This window comes from Mesoplodon densirostris, chromosome 8 (genome assembly GCF_025265405.1).
Source record: "Mesoplodon densirostris isolate mMesDen1 chromosome 8, mMesDen1 primary haplotype, whole genome shotgun sequence".
NCBI lineage: Eukaryota > Metazoa > Chordata > Mammalia > Artiodactyla > Ziphiidae > Mesoplodon > Mesoplodon densirostris.
Window position 1 is genome coordinate 98,697 of NC_082668.1, and position 17,942 is coordinate 116,638.

The window sequence follows — 17,942 nt, forward strand, 5'->3', positions numbered from 1 at the left end:
TACACATACCGTGTGGCCACGGGAAGAGTTCATAATGTGACCCAAGAAGAAAAGAGCAAGTTAAGAGAACTGGTTTTAATTTAGAAGAGTGTCTTCAATTACCCACTAATGTATATATATATATATATTTTTTTTTTTTTTACAAAGTAAGTTTCTCTATCTTATTTCTAACTACAAGAAAAGAGTGTGGCATGTGATCCACAAAACCAGTATAGAGACTATACTTATCTGGAAAAGAAATGATAAAATGATGGTTTCAACACAGGCATATGCATTTTTGAGTGTTTTATTTATATCAAATTGGATAAAATGTGTGTATTTCTCAGACACAAGAGACACGTCGAGGCAGGAATGTAACTTTCAACTATTCATGGGTACACAAGGACACTGGGGAGATTGTAAAAGTTCAGATTGTGATTCAGTAGGTCCGGTGGGCCTGAGTTCTATTTTTTTAACAAGCTCACTTTTAACTAGTGATGCCACAGTCTCTGATTCATTAACGACAATTGTGAATAGCAGAGACATAATTAGAAAGGTAAAAATTCATATTTAATTTTGAGCTTAAAGTGTTTTATGGATTTTACACCTTTAATAGGATAGTAAGCACAGCAGCAACAATCATTTGTGAATATTTACTATAGACCGTGTATCTTTCTAACTTTGTAGTGTAGGACTCCAGGAAAAATGCCTGGGCTGCGGTCACAGTGGGCGGGGCCCTCAGGCCGGGCCGCCCCTCCAGGACCCCCGACGGGGCCCTGCGCTCCTGGCGGCTCCCTCCCCCAGCGCCTCCGTCCCTCCCAGAAGGCCTCGGGGCAGAGCGGTCCCACCCGCTGCGCCCAGAACGGAGCCCGCGTTTCCGCAGAGCTGGAGCTCCCGGCTCGGGGTCTCTTCCCTCCGCCTTCACGGAACTGCCCCGGAGCCCGCGGCGAGGGCGGCCTCACTGACGCTGCCGGCTCTGGAGGGGCCCCGGAGGCCGAAGCCGCGACAGTCGTGCGGACGGCGGGCCGGGTAAGTGGGCGCCGACCCTCCGCCTGGTACGGTGCCCTGGCGGCAGGGCAAGACCAGCTTCTGAGGGGCAGGGGTTCGCTGCCACCCGCCGCTGCTGTGCAGAAAGGGCGGCCCCCAGCGTCTGGTCCCGGGAACTTCGGTCCCTCCTCTCGCCCCTGCCCTCGGCCTGGCTCGCGGGGCCTGGGGGGCGTGGGGAGGGGGTCGGCCTGAGTGTCCTGAGGGGAAACGGGGCAAGGGAGGCGCAGGGCCCGGCTGCAGCGTCAGCGCGCCTCCCCGCGACTGCGGGGAAGGCGGCTAAAAACTCCTCCCGAGGCTCGCAGGCCCCTTATTCAGCGGAGTCCCTCTGCCCTCCTTCCTCCCTGAGCTAAAGGACCGGGGGGAGGGGACAGGGCAGGGCTCTGGCGCAGGTAATGGGGACCATCAGCAGGTGATTGTTAACTAAGGAAAACCGGCTTTCCCAACGTGAGGAATGCAGCGCTTTTCTTTGTTTGAGGAGATGCCAGAGGCTGGGCTCCCTGAATTCCTTCCTTTCATATGCACCTCAGCGCTCTGGGGCCTGCATTCTGTATTTGCATATCCTGAGATCCTCAGGGCTCGCGGCTCACACTGGAGGGCTGCAAGGGCTGATGACTGTGATATCCTTTGTTTACTGAGATGGCAAGAAATATTCCATTTCTCACAGGCTTGAGGGGCACAGAGTGAAAAGGGTAGGAGAATCTCACTCGGCATGTACTTTCGTTTACATATAGATAATATGTACACTTAACTGTGCTACTAGAGGTTCTCAAGTGTGATCAACTTGTACTACTGCCCTCTATGTATTAACTTCATGAATATCATAAGATACATGCCTATAGAATTGACTTAATCCATTTAAATAGGATAATGGTTTTTAAAGGAAACATAATTGAAATATGACAACAAATCCCTTACCACTAAAGGCTGGGTCTGGAGCAACCTAAATAAATGTTCCATTGTTAAAATATTGAAAGATGTATTCAATAGAAATATCAACAAAAATGACAAATGATGAGGGCAGCAGAATGTTGAAATGTTCTATCTTTATCCTTAAAGTGGCAGAACATCATGTATTAGTAGGCGCTGAGGGCAGAAGATGCCTGATTTATACCTTTGTCATATTTGTACAGTTGTTTCAACAAGTAACTTAAAGACCAAATGGAAAAAAAGGAGGTTTGTGCCTGAGATCATGTTGATGTGAAACCAGGGATGGCCACCTTGTCCCAGGTGAGTTAAGTTTACCTGGCAGGTAGACCACAGAGCTCCTGAGAAGCAAGGGTTGGAATTTTTCTGCTGGGTGCCCCTTAGGTTCTGTGACTTGACTGATTGTGAGTCATGTTTCGGGAAAGACCTGATCACAGGAAAAGGGTGGGGAAGAGTGATTTGGGGAGCAGCTAACAACATGCATCACGGCTCATGGCTTGAATGAATTTTAAAGAAACAGGAAAACAAATGCTTCTTATGGAATCAGAGAATGTTCAGCCGGACAATCCCAGAAAATGAGGAACACCCATCCCATTTTCCAGATGAGAAAACAGAGGCCCAGCAAGGTGAAATCCCTCACCCAAGTTGCACCCGTCTCTCCTCCCCACTACATGGTTCATGAAAGCACGACTTTTCCTGTCGTGATCACTGCTGAACCCCAAAAAGGACCAGGCATCTAGCCGCTGCTCCAAAAATTTTGGTTGACTGTAGGAACAATGCTATTTTTTTCTTTCTCACTCTTATTCAGGATTGTGCCAAGAACTCCCCAGGCTGCAATGTAATTCGATAAATGTAAATATTAATTGAGTTTTGTTGTGATGAGGACTTAGGCTTTGGAGGTAACAGACTTGGTTCAGATCTTGGTTCTGCCACTCAATAGCTGTTTGGCTTTGGGAACATTACTAAACCTCTCTGAGCTTATTTCCTCCTTTGTAAAGTGGGGATAAATATATCTGAGCCAGCAGAGCACCTGCATGAGAGATGTGCACTAAATATTGGTCTTTCTCACTCTCCCACGCCATCTCTGTGCTTCCCAGAGAAGATGTATAGAAGGATATAGTACTTTTTTAAATTAATTAATTAATTAATTAATTTTTGGCTGTGTTGGGTCTTCGTTGCTGTGCGCGGGCTTTCTCCAGTTGCGGCGAGCGGGGGCTACTCTTTGTTGTGGTGCGCGGGCTTCTCATTGCAGTGGCTTCTCTTGCTGCGCTTGTTGTGGAACACCGGCTCTAGGCCCACGGGCTTCAGTAGTTGTGGCCTGCAGGTTCACTAGTTGTGGCGCATGGGCATAACTGCTCCGCAGCATGTGAGATCTTCCCTGACCAGGGCTCGAACTCATGTCCCCTGCGTTGGCAGGCATATTCTTAACCACTGCGCCACCAGGGAAGTCCAATATAGTACTTTATAAAGAGGGGTTTTAGTTGATTTCAGATAGTGTACATGTTTCTTGTAGAAAAGATTTTTCCACTATAGAAACATTAACATGCAATACCACTACAAATGCAGTATTCTATGGGTTAGATATTATCAGTAAATTTTATAAGTAATTGGGCAAAGGCCAAAGCACTAGGTACTGGGGAGTAAGAAGTCTCAAGTCTGGGGTGCCCCCCAACCCCAATTTCAAGAGCAGGGTGTGTTTTTCAAATCCATATTTCTTTTTTTTTTTTTTTTTTTTTGCTGTACGCGGGCCTCTCACTGCTGTGGCCTCTCCCGTTGCGGAGCACAGGCTCCGGACACACAGGCCCCGCGGCCATGGCTCGCGGGCCCAGCCGCTCCGCGGCATGTGGGATCCTCCGGGATCGGGGCACGAACCCGTGTCCCCTGCATCGGCAGGCGGACTCTCAACCACTGCGCCACCAGGGAGGCCCTCAAATCCATATTTCATCTGGTCTTTGTTTCTCATCCATCCTCTGTGTCTGCCTTTCACAAAAGGCTCAGATCCTCCACTTTCACACCCTCCTGGCTGGCTGTGCTCCAGCTCCCGTCCTGGAACCTCTGCACGCATGGGTGTGTCTGCTCTCCCTGGGCCTCACCAGCTTTGCCAGGGAGCTGCTGTATCGTGCACTCCTAGCTGTACCCCAGAGTGCCTAGACCCTTCTGGTACATGAAGTACACCCTCATCACCATGAGTGCACGCCCATCCCCTTACCTTATATCCTGCCTCTAAGCCAGGCTTGGGGGTGACTAGTGTGCATTCAGCTATGTGAGGTGCTGGGATCAAAGTGAAGTTCCCAACTTTTGAAGTTGCAGGCTTGAGGGGCACACAGTGATGTAAAGTCGGGTCACCTGACCTAAAGCGGGGGCTGATTGCTTTAAAGCCAGGGCAGCTGGCTTAAACCCTGCGTCCCTCCGCTGCAGGAAGAGACCAACTTTGGCGCTGCTCGGGTTTGCTCCAAGCCAGCACTGCTGTGCAGGAAGAGCTTCCAGTAGCGCCTTAGTGCGGGGGGACTTGGTCCGTTGTCTTGCCGCTGCCCTCAGAGCGGGACCACCTGCTCTTCTGGAGGAGAATCAGGGAGGGGGAAGTGCAGAGTCCCGGCTGGAGTTGCGGCACCCCTTGTCTGATGGCAGGGAAGGGGGGACGGGGCTGTGTGGTGTCCTGGGGCTGGACTCACCAGGTCGACTCAGCCTCTCAGCCTCCTAACCTCACCCCACACACCCCACAAGAGTCTCCGATAATATGTAATTGTGCCTTAGGTTCTCGGTCTTCAAACTCATACCCAGGCTCCCAGGTCCCTTGATTTAGCCAATTCCTCTGTGCTCTTTCTTCTATTAGATACAGTCCCAGAGGGAGGGGCTGGGGGATGGGACTGGAGGGACCCCGGCAGCACTGGCCTAGGCTGACTAAAGAGATCCAGGGCCTGCGCTATGACACATGTGCGAGGACCCTTAAGGCGCAATCGAGGGGGCCAGTTAGAGGCAGTCCTTGTTGCCTCAAGTGAGTATGGATCACCGTCAGGTGGGGAGCATGCTGACCCCTGAGAAGTACTGTTAGAAGGATGTGTTCCTCCCTCGGCTTCAAGGACGTGGGTGGGCTTCAGGGCTCCATTTCCCCTCCAGACCTCCAGGGCTGACTGCACCCCAGTGGCCTTGCAGACCTGGCTTCCTGTCCCAGAACTTGCCAGGCTCCAGGAAGAATCCAGACTGCAGAGATGGTGCTTGAGCGCTCCAGCTCAAGAAGTGCTGTCCCTGGGGACCCAACAGTGGAGGGAGGAAGGGTGAAGGGAGTAGGGGGGTGGGGTTGGGAGGGGTGGCTGCCCTGGGAGACGTTGAGAGAGAAATATCGCCCCCCACACCCCCTGCCCCCTGCAACTGACTGACCCACTGATGCCATAGGATCTCGGGCCCTTTTAGTCAGGGATGCCTCGGTTTCTTTACTCCTGCGTTCAGAACTATGCAAAACCAACTCTTCATCCTCTTGCTGCCTGGCCAGGACTTGTAAAGCACTGTTCTTTTGGAGCACTCGTTCTCTAAACTGCAGTTTGGAGCTGTCCCAGCTATTTAAAGGTGTTCTCCTTAAACTGAGACTAAATCCTACTCTTTTGGAAAAACGCCCTGCACTTCCGAGGAGATCATGTTTTCTGCCCATTCCTTCCTTCTACGTCCCTCTTAAGAAGCCCTGTGCTCAAAGGGCTTGGTGACTTATTTTTTGCTTGATGTCAAAAAGAAACCTTCCCGGGCCTCCCTGGTGGCGCAGTGGTTGAGAGTCCGCCTGCCGATGCAGGGGATACGGGTTCGTGCCCCGGTCTGGGAGGATCCCATATGCCGCGGAGCGGCTGGGCCCGTGAGCCATGGCCGCTGAGCCTGCGCATCCGGAGCCTGTGCTCCGCGACGGGAGAGGCCACAACAGTGAGAGGCCCGCATACGGCAAAAAAAAAAAAAAAAAAAGAAACCTTCCCCATGCACCGCAAAAATCTTTCCCGGAGCATAGGTGTTTCAAAACCATGACCGTGTTTTGCAGTCAGTATACACTGGGTAGACTGCCTAGCAGTCCCTCCAAGAGCCAGAGGTGAGCGTAATCAACTTATCTGATTGGATGCCCTTCAAGTTTAGGAAGGTCCCATTCTTATGCCCCAGCAGATAAGACAGGGCCCTGGATGGCTGTGGCTGTGATTAGATAACTTCTGATGATTTTATTTCCCTTACTGAGCTGCTGCTTCTAGGTTAAATTCATTTTATTACCTGTCCTTTTTTTTTTTTTTGCGGTACGCGGGCCGCTCACTGTTGTGGTTTCTCCCGTCGTGGAGCACAGGCTCTGGACGCACAGGCTCAGCGGCCATGGCTCATGGGCCTAGCCGCTCCACGGCATGTGGGATCCTCCCGTACTGGGGCATGAACCTGTGTCCCCTGCATTGCAGGTGGACTCTCAACCACTGCGCCACCAGAGAAACCCTACCTGTACATTTTTAAAGAAAGACTGAAAAAGTCACTGTAATAGGCCAGGAGTCTGAGCTCAGGGTTAATCAAAGGTACTCACAGGGAGGAAGGTGGATAAACATAGGTGCGTAAAATAGGAGGGTTGGCAAGTACAGCCAAGACAACCGGGCTCACTGTGCGCACTAATAAAGGCCAGAATCTCCTCATTTATCTCTGGTGGGAAGTTCTGATGGTTTCTCAGGATCAAACTCAAATCATATTCAAACTAGGGGGCTTCCCAGAAGGCGCTGAAGCACCGGCAGAGCCCACCTGTGCTCCCACCTTGGCACTCCAGGATCAGAGTTGGGTTTGGAGATGGGGTTGCTGTAACCCCAAGGAGGTGAGCAGAGAGGAGGAGTTGATTACCGGTCTCCTCTGACTCTCTGGCCCAAATTGCCTGGCTTCACGGTGGGGGTGCAGAGTTTTGCTTTGAGCAACTTATGGGGCACTTCCAGACTGGTGGGGTTGCCCAGTGGCCCGACAGTCTGACAGGCTGGCTGCCGTGTGACCGCCCTTTGTTTCTTCAGAATCTGTTCATCAGGAGGTGCATGGTTGCGGAAGCCCATTCACCGCCACCCCCCGCCCCGAGGGTGATGGCACCTTCCCTGGCTGTACCCTATGATCACCAGGTACTTGAAATGAATGCAAGGTTTTTGACTTCAAGGAAGAGCTCACATAACCCCTTCTGCCTCATAATGTGTGGGATTTACTATAATGGAAGGACATTATAAAGAACAGGTAGAAAACTCACCTGTTGGTCTCCATGTAGGAATTTATTTTGCATGAATCTCTCCTACATGAGTAGATAGCAGAGGTTTATTTTTGTTCCCGTGTGTGTAGTTGTGGCAGAGGACATAGGTATGGTGGTTTGAAGCCCTCAAAGAAATATTCTCAGAATTCTCAAGACTTCTCTTGATTGGAACCGAAAGAGACCTGGGAAAGGAGGAAAAGCAAAGGAGGAGGGAGAACGAATGGCTGTTTCTCAGTAAATTCACCTTCCTGGTTGATTTTTCTGTCTTCTCATTTCTTTAACTTCTATGTATGTCTAATGGAATGATGTAGAAAGGCTGATTTTTATGCTTTAAAAGATTTTACATCACAAAGAAACTAGAAGTGGCTAACAGAACTTATTCACATCAATGTTACTTAGAGACTTTGATATTAAATTTGTATACTAAAATGGGTTAATCCAAATTTTCTCTTTCTTTTTGAGTGAATATTTGTAACATATTTTTGTAGATAATAATTTATCCTAGATATACAAAATTGTGAGAATGGGTACCATTTTTCACCACTTAAATGATTTCTTTTAAATGAACAGATCGTACACTTTAAAGGCCAATGTTGTCTTACATGTTGTTTTTTAATTCCTTGATTTCCAAAACTTGTGTTTATTTAATTGATTTCTATCTAATAATCTGTCTCTCCTTTATTGTATCTTACTTTATATTTTATTGATCTATAGTTAATTTACATTATTATATTAGTTTCAGAGGTACAACATAGTGACTCATAAATGTTTAGGTTCTTCTCCATTTATACTTATTATAAAAGAGTGGCTCTATTCCCCATGGTGTACAGAACGTCACTGTAGATTATTGATTTTATACATAGTGGATTCTTCCTCAGAATCTCCTACCACTATTTTGCTCCTCCACCCTGTCTCTCCCTGCTGGTAACCACTAGTCTGTTCTTTAATCTGTGAGTCTGTTTCATTGTTGTTGTATTCAGTGTTTTAGATGCCACGTGTAAGTGATAACCTACCAGGCTTGTTTTCTCTGCGGCTTATTTTACTAAGCATAATACCCTCCAAGTCCATCCATGTTCTTGCAAATAGCAAAATTTCATTTTTTGCTGAAGTCATCATAAATATCATTTTTTATCCCCTAACCTATTGATGAACACTTAGTTTGACTCTATATCTTGGCTATGGCAAATAACGCTGTTATGAACATTGGTGTGCAGTTATTTTTTTTTTTAAATAGTGTTTTTGTTTTCTTCTGATATACCCAAGAGGGAAATTGCTGGATATTATGGTAGTTCTATTTTTAGTTTTTTGTGGAACCTCCATTCTTCTTTCCACAGTAGCTGCACTACTTCACATTCACATCAAGAGTTTACAAGAGTTTCCCTTTCTCCACATCCTCACTAACCTTTGTTATTTGTGACCTTTTTGATGACAGCCATTCTGACAAGACTGAGGTGATATATCTCATAGTTTTGATTTGCATTTTATTGCCGATTAGCTATGTTTAGCATCTTTGTGCATTCTGGCTGTCTATCTGTATTTTTTCCTTGGAAAAATGTCTATTTAGGTCTTCTCATTTTTTAAAAAAATATTTTGGGTGTTGTTCTGATATTGAGTTGTATGTGCTGTTTCTGTAGTTTAGATATGAACCCTTGCTTGGTCATCTTTTTGGTGTTAACCTCTTATCATGTGCAAATATTGTCTCTCCTTCAGCAGGTTGTCTTTTCATTTTGTCTTTGGTTTCCTTTGCTGTGCAAAATCTTTTAAGTTTAATGAAGTCCCATTTGTTTATTTTTGCTTTTGTTTCATTTGCCTTAGTAGACTGAACGCAAAACTGTTGCTATCATTTATGTTGAAGAATGTTCTGTATTTTCCTCTCGGGGTTTTATGGTCCTACATTTAGGTCTTTATTCAGTTTTGCGTTAATTTTATATACGGTGTGCTAAAATGCTCTAATTTTATTCTTTTCCATGTAGCTGACCAGTTTTCCTAGTACCACTTATTGAAGAGACAGTTCTTTCTCCATATTGCCTGCTTTGTCATAAATCAATTAAATATACGCGTGTGGGCTTATTTCTGGGATCTCTATTCTATTCCTGTGATCTTTGTGTCTGTTTTTGCTCCGGTCCGATGCTCTTTGATTACTGTCGCTTTGCAGTATAATCTGAAGTAAAGGTGCCTGATGCCTCCAGCTCTGTTCTTTCTCAAGATTGTTTGGCTATTTGGGGTCTTTGTGTTTCTATACAAATTTTAAAATTACTTTGTCAAGTTCTATGAAAATGCTTTGGTATTCTGATAGGGATTGCATTAAATCTGTAGATTGTCTTTGGCAGTATGGTTATTTTAACAGTATTAATTCTTCCAGTCCATGCACCTGCTATATTTTCTCATCTTTTTCTGTTGCCTTCAACTTCTTTCACCAATGGCTGATACATTTCTGAGTACATGTCTTTTACCTGCTTAGGTGTGTTTGTTCTTAGGTATCTTATTATTTTTAGTGTGATTGCCTATGGTATTGTTTTCTTAATTTTTTTCTTTCTGACAGCTTTGAGTTTTGTTTTTTTCTTCTTTTTCTAATTCCTTCAGGTGTAATGTTAGGTTGTTTATTTGATATTTTTCTTGTTTCCTAAGAATAAGCTTGTATCACTATAACTTCCCCCTGTGAACTGCGTTGGCTGTGTCCCATAGATTTTGGATCACTGTGTGTTCATTTTTCATTTCTCTTTGGTATTTTTAGAATCCCTCTTTAATTTCTTCACTGTTCCTTTCTTCCCCTTTTATTCATCTGTGATGTGAGGACTATCTTTAATATTATGTTTGGATTTCTTTCAGTTGTGTGTGTGTGTGTGTGTGTGTGTGTGTGTGATGATTTAAGTTGCTGAGCTCTTAATTTTACATGGACACTAACAACCCTGCATTGTTACCCTGCTCCCCCACAGTTACTGAATTTGACCTTATATTTTACATCTACTTGTTTTGTGTGTCCCTTAACTTCTTATTGTGAATATAGATGATTTTATTACTGTTTTCTTTCATCCTTCCTATTAGCTGTGTACATGGTTGATTTACTGCCTTTGTTGAATATTTGCCGTATCCAATGAGGTTTTTCCGTTAGTAAGTTTCCTTTTCTAATTTTTATGTTTCAGTCATGGCCTTTTCTTTTTCACTGAGAAAAGCCCCTTTAAGATTTCTCATAAAGCTGGTTTGGCGATACTGTGCTCTTTTAGTTTTGCTTCTCTGTAAAACTTTAGATCTCACCATCAAATCTGAAGGAGAGCCTTGCTGGGTAGAGTATTTTTGGTTATAAGCTTTTCCCTTTCATGACTTTAAATATACCATGCCACTCCCTTCTGGCATGCAGAGGTTATCCTGAAAAGTCAGCTGATAACTTAATGCAAGTTCGCACGTTTGTAACTTGTTGCTTTTCCTTTGCTCCTTTTAATAGTGTCTTTTTATCTTTATTTTTTTGCCATTTTAATTATAATGAGTCTTGGTGTGGTCCTGTTTGGGTTGATCCTGTTTTGGCCTTACTGTGTTTACTGGACTTGGATGTCTGTTTTCTTTCCCAGGTTATGGAAGTTTTCAGCTCTTATGTCTTCAGGTATGCTCTACACTGCTTTCTCTTTCCTTTTTGCTTCTGGGACCAGTATAATGCAAATATTAGTACACTTGATGTTGCACATGTCTGTTCAACTTTCTTCATTTCATTTTAATCTATTGTTTTACAGTTCATCTTCAGTGATTGCCAGTACTCTGTCCTTCAGTTTTCTGATTCATTCCTCTGTGTCATTTAGTCTACAGTAGTTTCCTTTTAGTGTATTTTTCATTTCAGTTATTGTATTCCTCATATCTGTTTTGTTGTTCTTTAGTGCTCTAACTCTTTTTAAAAAAATTCTACCTTCTTGCTCTGGTCGTCCATTCTTCTCCTGAGTTCTTTGATCATCTTTCTAGTCATTACCTTGAACTACTTTTTGAGGAGATTGGCTACCTCCACTTCACTTAGATCTTCTCCTGAGTTCTTTGATCATCTTTCTAGTCATTACCTTGAACTACTTTTTGAGGAGATTGGCTACCTCCACTTCACTTAGATCTTCTCCTGAGTTCTTTGATCATCTTTGTAGTCATTACCTTGAACTACTTTTTGAGGAGGTTGGCTACCTCCACTTCACGTAGATCCTCTTCTGAGTTCTTTGATCATCTTTGTAATCATTACCTTGAACTACTTTTTGAGGAGATTGGCTACTTCCACTTCACGTAGATCCTCTTCTGAGTTCTTTGATCATCTCTGTAGTCATTACCTTGAACTACTTTTTGAGGAGGTTGGCTACCTCCACTTCACGTAGATCCTCTTCTGAGTTCTTTGATCATCTTTGTAATCATTACCTTGAACTACTTTTTGAGGAGATTGGCTACTTCCACTTCACGTAGATCCTCTTCTGAGTTCTTTGATCATCTTTGTAGTCATTACCTTGAACTACTTTTTGAGGAGGTTGGCTACCTCCACTTCACGTAGATCCTCTTCTGAGTTCTTTGGTCATCTCTGTAGTCATTACCTTGAACTACTTGTTGAGGAGGTTGGCTACCTCCACTTCACGTAGATCCTCTTCTGAGTTCTTTGATCATCTTTGTAGTCATTACCTTGAACTACTTGTTGAGGAGGTTGGCTACCTCCACTTCACGTAGATCCTCTTCTGAGTTCTTTGGTCATCTCTGTAGTCATTACCTTGAACTACTTGTTGAGGAGATTGGCTACTTCCACTTCACGTAGATCCTCTTCTGAGTTCTTTGATCATCTTTGTAGTCATTACCTTGAACTATTTTTTGAGGAGGTTGGCTACCTCCACTTCACGTAGATCCTCTTCTGAGTTCTTTGATCATCTTTGTAGTCATTACCTTGAACTACTTTTTGAGGAGGTTGGCTACCTCCACTTCACGTAGATCTTCTCCTGAGTTCTTTGATCATCTTTGTAGTCATTACCTTGAACTACTTTTTGAGGAGGTTGGCTACCTCCCCTTCACGTAGATCCTCTCCTGAGCTCTTACCTTGTTCCTTCATTTGGATCGTGTTTCAGTGTCACCTCATTTTTCTTAACTTGCTGTTTTTACTGCTGTGTATGTAGTAGGTTCGTTACATTTCCTGACCTTCTAGAAGCGGCCTTTTGTAGGAGAGGTCCTATGTGTCCCAGCAGCCCACTGCCCCCTGGTCACTAGAACTATATGTTCTAGGTGTACCCCCTATGTGGGCTACTTGGGCTCTTCTATTGTGGTGGGCTGACTGCTGTGGGTGGTCTGGTAGGCTTGGCTGCCCCCAGACGGCTTGTTTGACAGACTCTGCCTTGTATGGAGGCTGTCTGTGCTGCTTGGTGAGGCTAAATCATAAGGCAGTTGGCTGCATGACTCTGTGGGACACCAAATCTAGTGCTGGTTCACTTATGGGTAGAATTGCAGTCCAGGTGATATCAGGGCTAGTGCCCAGTCACTGGGGTGATGCTGGCTACTGGGAGGAAGACACAGGTCCTGAGTTCTGGCTGCAGGGCCCAGGAGTCTCAGAGTTGGTGTTGGATCACTGTTCCTGACACAGCTATCTGCAGGGTCTGGGGTATCCCTAATCTTGTGCTGTCATTCTGATGGTCAGGGTCAAGACCCAAGTGAGTCCATGGCTGCTTCTGGCCTGCAAGTGAGTGTTCTGGTCACACAGGCTGCTGGGCTGTGGTATTCCTGGAGCTGGTGTGTGCCTGTTGGTGTATGAGGCTGATCCCACTGCTAGAGCAGATTTGCTGTTGGGTAGGTCCAAGCTCCATCCAGTCCCTGTGCAGCAATCACCTGCCGACGGTGAGACTGATTCCAAGGCCAGAGCAGGCTCACTTGTCAGAGGGGCCAAGGACTCTGGGGCTGGTGCCTCTCCACTTAGGTGTGGACGCTGGTCCTGGGGCTTTTGGTTGCTGGGCCCATGTCCAGCGGCAGCTGTGCATTGAGAGGGTCTGAAAGCAGCCTGTTTGCTGGTGGATGAGCTATGCCCCTGCTCAGTCAGTTGCTTGGCCTGCAGCATCCTAGTACTTGTGTCTATAGTCTGGTGGAAATGGGTAGGGCTAGACCCTGAGGCTAAAAAGATAGAGGGAGGACTCTGAAATTATGCTTGCTGGTACCAGTGGCCACGAGGTAGAAGGAGCTCCCCCAAGTGGCTGCTGCCAGTGTCTGTGTCCCTGAGGCTGTGCTGTAGTTGCCTCTGGACTCTCTGGGAGACTCTCCAAGACCAGGAGGTAGGTGTGACCCAGGATCCGTTCAAATGACTGCTTCCGTTCTGATTCTCGGGTCATGTGGGATTTTGTGAGCATTTTTTTTTTTTTTTTTTTTTTTTTTTTTTTTTTTTTTTTGCAGTACGCGGGCCTCTCACTGCTGTGGCCTCTCCCGTTTCGGAGCACAGGCTCCGGACGTGCAGGCTCAGCGGCCATGGCTCACGGGCCCAGCCGCTCTGCGGCATGTGGGATCCTCCCGGAACAAGGCACGAACCCTTTTCCCCGCATCAGCAGGTGGACTCTCAACCACTGAGCCACCAGGGAAGCCCTGTGAGCATCTTTTAAGTGTGGAATCTCTATTTCCCACAACCCTCTGGCTCTCTGGAAAATAAGCACCACTGGTCTTCAAAGCCCAACTTTCTAGGAACCCTTCTTTCCAGCACAGGGTCCCTGGGCTTGGGAGCCTGATGTTGGGTTCATACCCCTTGCCACCTGGGTGCACCTCAGAAATTGTAATTATTCTCCCATCTGTGGGCCACCCACCTGGGGGGATGGGTCTTGACTCTGTTGAGATTTTGCCCTTCCTTCCTGTCTTGCCGAGGTGCCTTCCTTATATCTTTAGCTCTAAAACATCTTTTATGGTAGGTCTCGGCCTTTTTCATCAATTGCTGTTCTGTAAACAGTTGTGACTTTGGTGTGCCCATGAGAGGCATCAAACTCTGGGTCTTTGAATGCTACCATCTTAGACAATCTCTCCACTTCATTCTTAAATCATATGATTTAATTTTTCTTAGTATCTTATTTGACTAGCGACAGTTTAAAATTTATTATCACTCATGTTTACTTCTCCTGTTTTAAAAAAAATTGAATAGTGCATTCATTCATTTTGAAATGAAGGTAGTGACCTGTGAATTTCCATACCTCAAAAAATCAAGGGTAGAACAAAAGCATTTTCTACCGGTTTTACCCTCAAACTCTGCACCCCACACCAGACTGGGGATTAACCTCTTGCACCCATGCTCACCTTCTTTTTTTGGACCGTTAACCATCGCTGCATCTGTATGTGTGTTGACAAAGTGAACTCTAAGTCTTTCCAGTTTTTGTGTTTTGTTTTTTGGATTAGGGAACAGTCCTACTATCAATGTACATTTACTGGTCTGCTGAAGTTCATATTAAACCTGTCAAGCACATTACCAGAATTGGAATTGCTTGTATATACACTATGATAAATTTTAGAGACAATGGTAGAACAGAAGTAAATTGTATTTCAAATCCCACAATATTCTCACACCATGAAAACCCTTCCCTTTTTAATATATTTGTGTGTAGTTTATCTTTTTGCCCATACTGTATTTCCCAGAGATGGGTAAGTGTTACGTTTCTTGCTAGCATATTTACGGTATTGTTCAAAGTCAGGCGTTTAGTGATTTAACATGATCATATTTCCATGAACTTGCAAGTACAAGATCTTCTCTCACACTGTCTTTTACTCCCTGCTTTTTTATATTGCCCTCCTAATCTCAGTCCTGGTCTTTCTTTATGTTCTTTATCAACCTGGATAGGTTATACTATTTTTTCCCTTATTCAAGACCAATAGAATAGAATAGAACACCCAGAAATAAACCCTGATATATGGCCAAATGGGTTTTGACAAGTTGCCAAGTCTTTTCAAAGTAGAAAGGATAGTATTTTCAACAAATGATGCTGAGAAGTCTTGTTGTCAACATGCAAAAGAAGGAAGATGGACTCTTACCTAACATCATATGAGGGAGTTGGAAGCTTTGTGCTCTGTCAGTGGGAATGTAGAATGATACAGCTGCTTCGCAAAAGAGTATGGCAATTTTTCAGATATTGAAAAATAGAATTACTACATGATCCAGGAAATTTTTACTATGAGGTATACCCAAAGGAATTGAAATCGGGGTCTTAAAGTAATATTTGTACTGCAGTGTATAGAGCAGTAATAATCACAGTAGCTAAAATATGAAAGCAACCTAAATGTTCATCCACTAGTTCCTGGATAAGCAAAGTGTGGTATACCCATATAATACAATATTATTCAGTGTTAAGAAGGAAAACATCTAGGAATATGCTACAACATGGATGAATCCTGAGGAAATTTAGCTACCAAATATGCCATTTTTGTGACTTTTAGTGAGTCATAACAATGCAACTACTTATTTCAATTATATGGGGTACTTAGTGTAGTCAAAACCATAGAAATTGGGAGGGTAATGATGCTTTTCAGGTGGTTATGGAACAAAAAGGAAAGTTATGTTTAAAGGATATAGAGTTACAGTTTTAAAACGTAGAAAAGAATTAGAAAGATAAATGGCGATGTTGATCGTCCAATAATATGAATGTATTTAATATCACTGAACGGTGCACTTTATAATAATTAACATGTTATACTTTATGTTATTTGATGTTACTAACAAAATTGGGAAAGAATGTAATATCAGGAAAGGGAGTGGCCCTGGGATACAGCAGAGAGTAATCAGGAGGGTGAGACACTGCATATGTTGAAGAAGAAGAGCTGAGAGTCTTCATTGGACAGAAGAGACTTTATACAAAAGAAACAAAATTCCTCTGAGGGTGTATTAAATAGATATCTGTGGGTGTACTGCTATCTCCCCTGGGTTATCTTTAAGAGTCTTTACTAAAGTCCATAAGGCTTGCTGAGGCTTTTTTAAAAACTGGATTCCCTAGGAGATAATTAGAGGGTGGTACTTAAGTCTATGTCTAAGTTGACAGATTTTGCAGGGAAGACGAACCTGAGAACAGTGGAGGTCCTGAGAGTGTAAGTACATGGAAATTGGAAAAAATAATAATAAAGGGAATTAGGAAAACTTTTGACTTCGAAGGTCATGTATTACTGAGTCATACCTGAGGTTTCTAAGGAGTTATATACACAGTTGCTATTTGGATTGCTTGTTGATGAAGATCAGTGGAAAAACTAGAGTCGTTTCCAAGTGTAGGTAAGATATAATGAGAGGATGGAGGTGGGAAGTAGGGAGGCCCAGACAAAAGTGGGAAGGTCATACTGGGCCAAGATGGTGGTAACATCCAGCAGTACAGATGGTAGGGCAGACTGTGGTTTCATCTTTTTTATTTCGGCTCCCCACCTCATCCTTAATAATTCTTTGGGAATATTTCATTGCTCTGTGATGCAGGTACAGAATTCGAGTGAGGAGACTACACCCTCAGCATCCAGCTGTCTGAGTCCTCAGTGTGCTTCAAATGATGGAGAACTATTGCTGCTTTATGAGAAGAGTTAGTACCTCGTAGCTAAGCTTTAGCTGGAGCTTATGCAGGATTGATTCCAATTTATATATACTGTTGGCATGGAGGTTCCTCCTCCTCTTTTCTTGACCATTATGAAATGAATCTATATTTCTCAATATTTGTGTATATCAGATAAATACATGAAGTAAAGGAATCTTATATATTGCTCCCTGCATAGTTTGCTCTTTCTTGTTTCTCTTTTACCTTTACTAAATTAGCACAGTGAGAGACCGTGCAATGTTCTAATCAGGAGAGATTAGAACATCATATTTCTAGAGAGGTTGGTTGGACAGAGCAGGGGTCCCAGTGAGAATCAAAGCTTCTGTTTCTACTTGGAAGTGTACCTGTATAGAGTAGAGGGCTCCAGGAAATATCCTAGAATATTGCAATGTCCCTGCGGGAGATCACTAAGAGAGGCAGGATCTGGTCCCAGATCAGTGTACTATGACATGTTTGTCAGTCATCTGGTGTGAGATTCTCAGAGCCAATCCCGTATGGTAAAGCTGAGTGCAGAGTATGAAGAACCTGTGAAAGCCTTTGATTGAATGTTAAAGATGAAGCTCTGATTTTGGGGAGAATTTTCTTACCTGACTGAATGTCACCCTTCTGTGGGGATGAGATTCTGTGCTTTTCTTCTCTTGATGACCACTGACTGAAAGTCATTAGAGGATCATGTCTAGACAGCATTCTTTATTTAATTTCTTAAAGAAGAAAACATAGAAAACATTTTTATCCACTTTCAAATTGAGGGTCAAGGGGAATGACATCAGTGAAAATGTCAGAGTAGGGAGCTCTAGCTTGTGTCCATCACCAGAAGCACTGACATACGTGGTAAAACCTGTCAGAATGATCTTATCAACACATGTAAGTTTTCTTTTCTTTTCACTCTGTAAATTTATCTTTCACTGAAACTTAACTTACTACAAGATGTGGAGAATAAACAGGGAAGTAGAAACTGCATTTCCTGATGAGAGAATCACTAAGTCACATTAGTTGTTCTGAGCTATGTCTTACTCACTGTGACTGTAATTAAAACAAACAAACAAAACACTTTTTTTTGGTAAGTCAGTTCTGACATTTCCTCGTTAAAGACAAGGTAACAGATACAGATTTAGATCTACCAGAATTGAGCAAAATGTTGATTGTACCTGTGCTGCATATATGAGCATGACCTGCTACAAATCTTCATTATACTTATTGCCACAACTGACAAATTCAGTTTGGCCACTCCTGATATGTTGCATGTAAGG

At 44.1% G+C, this 17,942-nt stretch overlaps 1 long non-coding RNA gene across 1 annotated transcript; it reads left to right on the forward strand.

Annotated features, from left to right (window-relative positions):
- Nucleotides 1–814: 814 nt before the first annotated feature.
- Nucleotides 815–16,771, forward strand: LOC132495497 (uncharacterized). Its single transcript, XR_009533247.1, has 3 exons — nucleotides 815–1,008; nucleotides 2,157–2,253; nucleotides 16,581–16,771. It is a non-coding gene; the product is annotated as an uncharacterized LOC132495497 (long non-coding RNA).
- Nucleotides 16,772–17,942: the final 1,171 nt, after the last annotated feature.